We start from the raw sequence: 9,303 nt of genomic DNA, 5'->3' as shown, positions 1-9,303 counted from the left end.
CTCACATTGTGTGAGGGCGTGAGGAGAATACGGTGGCCCTAGTGGCTTCTTGGGGAGCATTGTGCCTCCACACCGCTCTAACGGAGACGTACTTCCCCTCAAAAGGAAGGAACTTCGGTAACACATCCTCGTCTCCATTGGCTCCACTCTTGGTTATCTCGTGCCTTTACTTGTGCAAGCTTATTTGTGTTGTATCCCTTGCTTGCTTGTGTACTTATTGTTGTTGCATCATATAGGTTGCTCACCTAGTTGCATATTTAGATAACCTACTTCGATGCAAAGTTTAGTTTGGTAAAGAAAAGCTAAGAACTGTTAGTTGCCTATTCACCCCCCCCCCCCTCTAGTCAACTATATCGATCATTTCAAAGGGGCGCCTTTATATGAGTGCAAACTGCATTGCATTCGCATCGTGTTGCCTCTCTTCCTGGTCCTCCTCCCATTATTCATGATGCTAATTGAAGGAGGATGCATCATTGGTCATTCAACATTTCGGGAACCGCTACCCTCTCCCTCGTCTGCATTGAAGCCATATCGGGAACTGCGCCGCCTACTGTCAAATCAAATAGTACTGCGTCGCCCGCTGCACGCCCGGCTGAACACGCCTCCTCGCCTCCATCTATGCTTAATTACTGAATATTAGTTGCAAAAATTAGATACTGCTAGTGATTTTTAGCTTCATATTTTGACAAACCGCAGTGTTACAAGGTTGACAAATGGCAATGTTACTAGATCAACAAATGTCAATCTTTCCAGTTCGACAAATGGCAACATACCCAATATGACAGATGCAAATCTACCAAATTGTTTGTAAGTGGTTGCACACGGGTCATCCAAAAGAATTGTTTGCGTTGAAGAGATGCACAAATCCTGCTCTCGCTTTGCATACAAGTGTTCTATCTAAAACGTTTGCGGTCAAGAGCCATTAAAACCTATAGCCATTAAAACCAAGACAGGTGGCGTCACGTGAATGGTTAAAACTTGAATTATGCACATAAATGCATTGGAAACTCAACTAATGCATACAAATATCCAAACGAACCCCAAAAATCCCAAAAATTGACACAACACCCCTGTTGTTCTATGTTGACACGAGAAAAAAATTGAAAGCAATAAGAGGCCATTGATATTGTTTCGTCCCCAAAGGTGGGACGTTCCCTACCGAAACCATCATGTTTGTTGTGAGAAGCTCTGGTTTGTGAGAACCATATACCCAAACCTGCCCCAAATAGGACAAAAAATTTACCACGGCATGTTGATGCCGCTCCATGATAGCATGCCAAGTTTCTTGAATTTTAGACGAGTTTTGTATTTACTAGAATTTAAAGACCAGGTATCTCAATGTTTACGGCCGAGTGACGATGGCAGGGTGTTTGACATTCATTCCCATTTCTTGCATGGGACCTAAGCATGCAACCAAGGACACATATTTGAATTTTCAACCAATTTATATGCATTAGAGCATGTGCATGTAGTTCAAATTTGAATTATGCACATAAATGCATTGAAAAACTCAATTAATGCATAAAAATGTCCAAACGAACCCCAAAAATCCCAAAAATTGACACAACACTCGTGTTGTTCTATGTTGACACAAGAAATTTTTTGAAACTAATAAGAGGCAATGGATATCGTTTCGTCCCCAAAGATGGGACATTCCCTACCGAAACCATCAGGCTTGTTGTGAGAAGCTCTGGTTTGTGAGAAGCATATCCCCAAGCCTACCCCAAATGGGACAAAAATTTACCACAGCATGTTGATGCCGCTCCATGATAGCATGCCAAGTTTCATGAATTTCAGACGAGTTTTGGATTTACTAGAATTTAAAAACCAGGTATCTCAATGTTTGCGGCCGAGTGACGGTGGTAGGGTGTTTGACATTCATTCCCATTTCTTGCATGGGACCTAAGCATGCAACCAAGGACACATATTTGAATTTTTAACCAATTTATATGCATTAGAGCATGTGCATGTAGTTCAAATTTGAATTATGCACATAAATGCATTAAAAAAACTCAATTAATGCATAAATATGTCCAAATGAACCCCGAAAAATCCCCAAAATTGACATAACACTCCTGTTGTTCTATGTTGACACGAGAAAAGTTTTGAAAGCAATAAGAGGCAATGGATATCGTTTCGTCTCCAAAGGTGAGACGCTCCCTACCAAAATCATCAGGCTTGTTATGAGAAGCTCTGGTTTGTGAGAAGCATATCCCCAAACCTGCCCCAAATGGGACAAAAAATTTACCACATCATGTTGATGCCGCTCTATGATAGCATGCCAAGTTTCATGAATTTCCGACGAGTTTTGCATTTACTAGAATTTAGAAACCAGGTATCTCAATGTTTGCGGCCGAGTGACGGTGGCAGGGTGTTTGACATTCATTCCCAATTCTTGCATGGGACCTAAGCATGCAACCAAGGACATAGATTTGAATTTTCAACCAATTTATATGCATTAGAGCATGTGCCTGTAGTTCACATTTGAATTATGCACATGAATGCATAGAAAACTCAGTTAATGTATAAAAATGTCCAAGCAAACCCCCAAAAATCCCAAAAATTGACACAACACTCCTGTTGTTCTATGTTGACACTAGGAAAAAAATTGAAATCGAGAAGAGGCAATGGATATCGTTTTGTCCAGAAAGGTGAAACGTTCCCTACCGAAACCATCGGGCTTGTTGTGAGAAGCTCTGGTTTCTGAGAAGCATATCCCCAAACCTGCCCCAAATGGGACAAAAAAATTACCACGGCATGTTCATGCCGCTCTATGACAGCATGCCAAGTTTCATGAATTTCAGACGAGCTTTGGATTTACTAGAATTTAAAAACCAGGTATCTCAATGTTTGCGGTCGAGTGACGGTGGTAGGGTGTTTGACATTCATTCTTATTTCTTGCATGTGACCTAAGTATGCAACCAAGGACACAGATTTGAATTTTCAACTAATTTATATGCATTAATTAGAGCATGTGTATGTAGTTCAAATTTGAATTATGCACATGAATGCATAGAAAACTCAGTTAATGTATAAAAATGTCCAAGCGAACCCCGAAAAATCCCAAAAATTGACACAACACTCCTATTGTTCTATGTTGACACTAGAAAAAAATTGAAGTCGAGAAGAGGCAACGGATATCATTTCATCCAGAAAGGTGAAACCTTCCCTACCAAAACCATCACACTTGTTGTGAGAAGCTCTGGTTTATGAGAAGTTTATACCCAAACCTGCCCCAAATGGGACAAAAAAATTACCACAGCATGTTGATGCCGCTCCATGATAGCATGTCAAGTTTCATGAATTTCGGACGACTTTTGGATTTACTAGAATTACAAAAGCAAGTTCGTCGACGTTTGCCGGAGAGCCACGGTGCCATGGTGTTCAAAATTCATCTCCATTTCTTGCATCGGGCATAAGCATAAACCCATGGACACATATATGATTTTACAACCCATGTTGGTGCACCGGAGCATGTGCACGTGGTTTAATTTTGAATTGTGAACCTAAAATGGCTAGAAAACCAATTTAATGTATAAAATGTCCAAACAAACCCTGAATAATTTCAATTCTTTTACGACACACATATAGTTGCATGTTCATTGCAGATAAAAGGTCTAGCAATTCAAACACCGTCCATTGTCACTGTGACCCAATTATGTAATTCAAATCAAGAAGAAAAAGCAAGTAGATCCCACACAGTTTATTATAACCAACCGTGTGAGATGCAGCACAAAATATCTTGGAGCACCGTCGGAGTATAGTACGCATACGCCTTAGGGGAGAAGGTGCGACGGCTACAGTCCACAGCCCGCTCTGAATAAGGGATTGTGTCTAATGACACTTTGCGTGCCAGTTTTTTTGCTAAAGTGATTCCAAATTTTCGGCTGCCGCGGAAATATCTACCTCCCCGCCCCTCCCCCTTACCAAAAGCCACATTTCCCCTGTTTCCGCCTTCCTTTCCAAGTTGAAACCTTCACTCCTTGCTTGCAGTGCCGCCTCCTCACCGGCGACCCTCCTTCACGCTGCTCGGCCTCGCCTATCCAGGCATGTAATCCACACCCGACCCCCATCCCCCTTCTCCTTCCACATCCCACATTCCCCGACCACTGGCGCGAGCGCGACACCTTCCACCCAAATCACCGACCCCTCCACCAAATAAGCTCGCTCTAAGCCACGGTGGATGTAGTATAGCCAGGATCTCAAGGAGCATTTGGCAGCAGAGAAGCAAATCACGGCCGCACGCGCGGATGAGGTCGCGATGGCTGCCATTCGTGCCAACCCCCAGATCTTGGAGGAGCACCTCGCCATCGAGGCCACCATTGATGCCTCGCGCGCCGATGCCGCGATGCGGTTGGCTACTTTAAATGACAGTTCGTGGCGTTTTCTCGAGGCCACTGTCGGTGCCTTCGACGAAGACTATGAGGTGTTTTCTCAGCGTGCACCTGCTTACCTCATCTCGAGAGCCAGCACGTTGGTGCCCGGAGTGGCTCAGGCAACTCACCACTATGACGAGGGCACCCACGATGCGGAGGCCTCACCCTCTTCCATGTCTAAGGAGCCAATTGTCATCGATATCTCCGACAATGAGTAGCTTGTCTTATTAGCTCACTATAAGGACCCATGTTCAGTTTGCTAGCTACTGCCTTTCCTTAACAAATTGTGCTATCTACTTTTACCATGGAATATTCCGCTCTAGTGTATATGGTCTATATGTCGTGCAATGTGGTGTTCAGTTAACTGTTTGGTTCAATTCTACAAATGTGATGTTCAATTCTTTAGGGTGCAATATTCCAAGTTGTCAAGCATGCTTGGTTAGGTTAACTGTTTGATCTTCTATTAGGAGTATGTTATATTGTGCAATGTGGTGCTCACTTAACATTTGGTTCATTTGTTGTGGTGTTTAGTTAACTATTTGGTTCAATTCTGCAATGCGATGTTCAATTGTTGTGTGTGCATTCTGTTATTCTATACCATGTGAGAAATAAATTGAATTTGGCTATACTAAATACATGAGAAACAAATATAATTGATATATTTCCAAGTTGTTAAGCATGCTTGGTTTGGTTAACTGTCTGGTCTTCTATTAGGAGTATGTTATATTGTGCAATGTGGTGCTCAGTTAACGTTTGGTTCATTTGTTGTGGTGTTTAGTTAATTGCTTGGTTCAATTCTGCAATGCGATGTTCAATTGTTGTGGCTGCATTCTGTTATTGTATACCATGTGAGGAATAAATCAAATTTGGCTGCACTTAATACATGAGAAACATATACAAGTGCTATATTTCCTAGTTCTTAATCATGCTTGGTTTGGATAAATAGGTTTTCCATGTGGCTTGAATTAATCTGATCAATCTGCAATGTGCTTATTTTTCATCAACATATTTTCTATACCACTATATAGCCAATAGCTTCAAATATTAGTCATTGGATATGCCCATCCAACGGTCAAGAGATGGCAAATCCGAGCATTATCATATGTTGGATATAGTTTTTAACTCATAGGATACTGCAACATGGCCTTCTAATTGAAAACCCAACTCTACCATCTCATGTGTTCTAGAAGTATCTATCCACATGCTTATCCGATACTCTAATAAAAAGAGGCTAGAACAATCTGGATTCTAGAGAGGAAAGAACCAAATTGGATCTTGTCCAGTATGATTTTAGAAAAGGAAATACATATTCAAATGTATTTTTCCATGCTTTTTATATATATTTAAATGACGTGCAAAGCACGTACAATTTATTGGTACTGATAGCATGCGAACCCTTACTTAACTTGATGACTAACTACCTTATATGTGTTGCAGGGAAACAATGGGAAGCACTGAGGTTTACAAGATGGTACTAACTATTATACCTTGCCTTTTTTTATTCCTTTGCCCCATTTCCAATATAGAGAAGATATTTATGCACATCCTTGTTTTTAGTCCTTTCCAAAGCAGTTCACTGATGATTACCTCTCAAACCAGCTCTATGGTCAGGAGGCGAGGAAAGTTTTCATACAACACCCACGGTTCAATATTGAAGTGTTCCTGAAGAGGACGAAGGATGGACGGTCAATCATCCACAGGCACTGGCCTAAAGTTGCAAAGACCTTCAACATGAATGAAGGCTCAATATTCACCTTCCGCTTCAGCAGTTTTCCAGATAAGATGCATCTGTCTATGTACCGTCTATGAAGTTAATTTCGAAAGGTTCTAGATGTTGCATGTGAAACTTGGTGCTGGTGCAGTTGTGTAATGGGGTAGTTGAGTGCTGAAGCTATATCATGTTGTACTCGGATGTATTTCAATTATGAAATCATGCTTCCTTAATATAGAAATGAAATATATTATGTGCTTAATATGCATGTCAATTAGATTAATAAATGGATTATTAATAATAGGGAAATTAGCCTGCTAATTGGCCAACTAGCCTACTAATTAGGTTTTCCTATTACAAACACTTATTGAGAGACACCATGGGAAACGACCTCAGGCAACAGACACAGTTTCTAGGAATAAACCGTGTTGGATCAATGAACAATCACACACAACATTCTCTTGAAAACTGTTTGTGTTACGCCACCTTGCGCAAACGTTTTCCTTGGAGTGACTGCGTGGGATGTATATACGAACGGAAACGTTTAGCGGGACTGACTGTGTGGGATGTACTTACGACCGGAAACGATTTTGCCTGTATAATTGTATTTTCTTTAGCACTATTGTACGTATAACCGTATTTGGTCGCTCGTCGGTCGCACATGACCTCATTTTGCTGAGCGTGTGTGCCAGGAGGGCATATCCCCGACGGTTTCTGGGTCGTGTGGGAAGGACCCCCCCCCTATCGCATTCACTTACTAGGTGACGATTCCGAATGCCGTTGCGGAAAGGGGCTAAAAACCGTTTGTATAGCACCGACGCGTACCAATGCTAGTTAACCTAATGATAAATGAGTTACAGATATATTCAGTTAAAAGTCTGATTCACCGATTAGTCCCTTATCAGCCCCCGGCCTATATGGTACCAGCTACCGATATCCTGAACAGTGAGTATATATAAGCCATGGGATGAAACTAACCTCGATGGAAAACAACAGTCATTCCCAAAATTGTCCTGTGTAGGTACATCGAGAGGCATATTAAGCACAACAGGCTAAACATCAACCAAATATATCCATGTCAGACAAAATAATCTCCAAAAGATAGCTTCAGTGTGCGGGTTTAAACACGCTAGTAAAGGAAAACAAGTGGAAATGTGTGTTAATTGCAACAGGCCTAAAATTTAACAACAAGCAAACATAGTCATTCAAACTGGTATTATGCCGGTCTAAGTACACTGGTTATTGTTAAATAAAAATGGAAAGGCGTGTTAACTACAAGATGCAGCAACCAAATGTAGTCATTCATAGTGGTATTGTTGAAACTGGTATTGATGAAATTGAACTGCACAGTTCATACTTGCACATATAGAACATCACATTGTGAATAACTGGAATAAACAAGGCATACTACGAACAAACAAAGATAGTATTTGAAACTGGACATATGCTAATTACAAACAACCGAACAATCAGAAAACTTTAAAAGAGGCATATGCTAGCTATAACAGGCTTAACAGCAAGCAAATATATGCATTGCTATCGGTATATTTAAAACTGGATTGATGAAATGTACTGCACAGTAAATAATTGTACATATAGAGCATCACATTGTGAACAACTGAAATAAACAAGGCATACTGCAAACAACCAAATATAGTAATTAAAACTGGACAAATTCTCACTAGACTACAAAAGGGACTCGACAAAACAAATCATGGGTTCCCCCTGTGAAGAGGCACGACAAAACAAATCATGGGTTTCCTCACTTGGCACTGATGGGCTCGTTCCCGTGGGAAGAACACGGACCCTGGATGCGCTCCATGTTGTCGCAGATGGGCTCCTTCCCCTTGGAAGAGCACGGCTGTAGGGTGCCCTCCCTGATGTTGCAGACTGGCTCTTTCCCCTTGGAAGAGCCGGAGAGAGTGCCCTCCTCGTGGTCACCCTCGATGAGGTCTGACGTGGAAGCTATGGATCCCAAGCCAGCGTCGCAGAATGTGTCCTTCAGAAATGATAAAAGGGGCTCGATGGCGATGTGGGATGGCAAATTCTTGCAGCGAGCCAGAGGAGATCAGCGGCGGGGCCATGGATGAGATCGATGGCGGTTGAACCCGAGGGGTTGGGGGTGGGCCACTTAACCTGTGACATAGCCCGCCTTATGCCGTTGTTGTCGACGACCTTAATGGCGTAGCCGACGTCCGCGACATACCCGCATACTCTAGCCCGCTGATTGAGTGCCTGCAGCCAGTAATGGTCGTCAGCTTCCTCGGCGATGTCGGGTGAAGAGACCGCAATACACCTCTTTTGGGCCAGTCGCTCCTCGAGCTCCATGGGAAGCGTAGCCGGGCTTAGGCTGCGATGCTCTAGAGTGGGGGATGGGGATGGGGATCTGTGGGAAAGGGGGCGTTTGGCAGGCGCCATCTAAGAAACTCAGGGTGACCTGGGTATGGAGATCGATGGGTAAGCTGCACGGGCAAACCGACAGATGTTGACAATGGAGGCCTTGCGGCAGCGGCGACCTTGCTAGGGTTTTGAGCAAGGGAGGGGTGTGTGTGTGTGTGTGTGCACGCGCGTGCGCGCCCAAGGAGGTTTTGGTGTGTGTGTGTGTGTGTGGAAGGAGGGGGGTGTGTTTGAGAAAATGATGTGACTACTGAAAATTTTACTATGCAGGAGTCAAACGCGGGAGTGAAATGCTGGGGCCATTGAAAATTTGGATGATGGTGCATCGCACACGGTCTGGAGATAACAACCGTGTGTTATGAAACAGAAAAACCCTCGAGGCGGGCAGATATTTTCGAGGGACGCAGGCAGGAGCGGAAACAAGAAACATCACACATGGTCGAAACATCATAACCGTGTGTTATCAAACAGAAAAAAGCTGCAGGCGGGTAGGTATTTTTGAGAGGGGAAGCCTCGTGGAGCCCAATGTATTATGCGGATGTGCGTGACAGGGGCATCGGCGTGGCATACGGTTAGTGTGAGTGAAACCGTGTCTGTTGCGTCATCCGACTTGACTATAATGTGCGAAAAATGACGCGGGAGAGGGTCAGAACACGAACACACTTGCATGTGGACCAAATATATGTATGAAAATGGTGATTTGATGTTCAAATACGAAATGCAACTTTGATGTGGCACCTATCTCGCAAAGCGCACGGTATTGCTTGCCCCTGCACCTTGTGTCGGCAAGAAGGGAATCCTAAGCTATGAATACATGCC

The sequence above is a fragment of the Triticum aestivum genome, chromosome 5B (genome assembly GCF_018294505.1).
Source record: "Triticum aestivum cultivar Chinese Spring chromosome 5B, IWGSC CS RefSeq v2.1, whole genome shotgun sequence".
NCBI lineage: Eukaryota > Viridiplantae > Streptophyta > Magnoliopsida > Poales > Poaceae > Triticum > Triticum aestivum.
The sequence above is the reverse complement of the archived record's forward strand: the minus strand, read 5'-3'. Positions refer to the sequence as shown.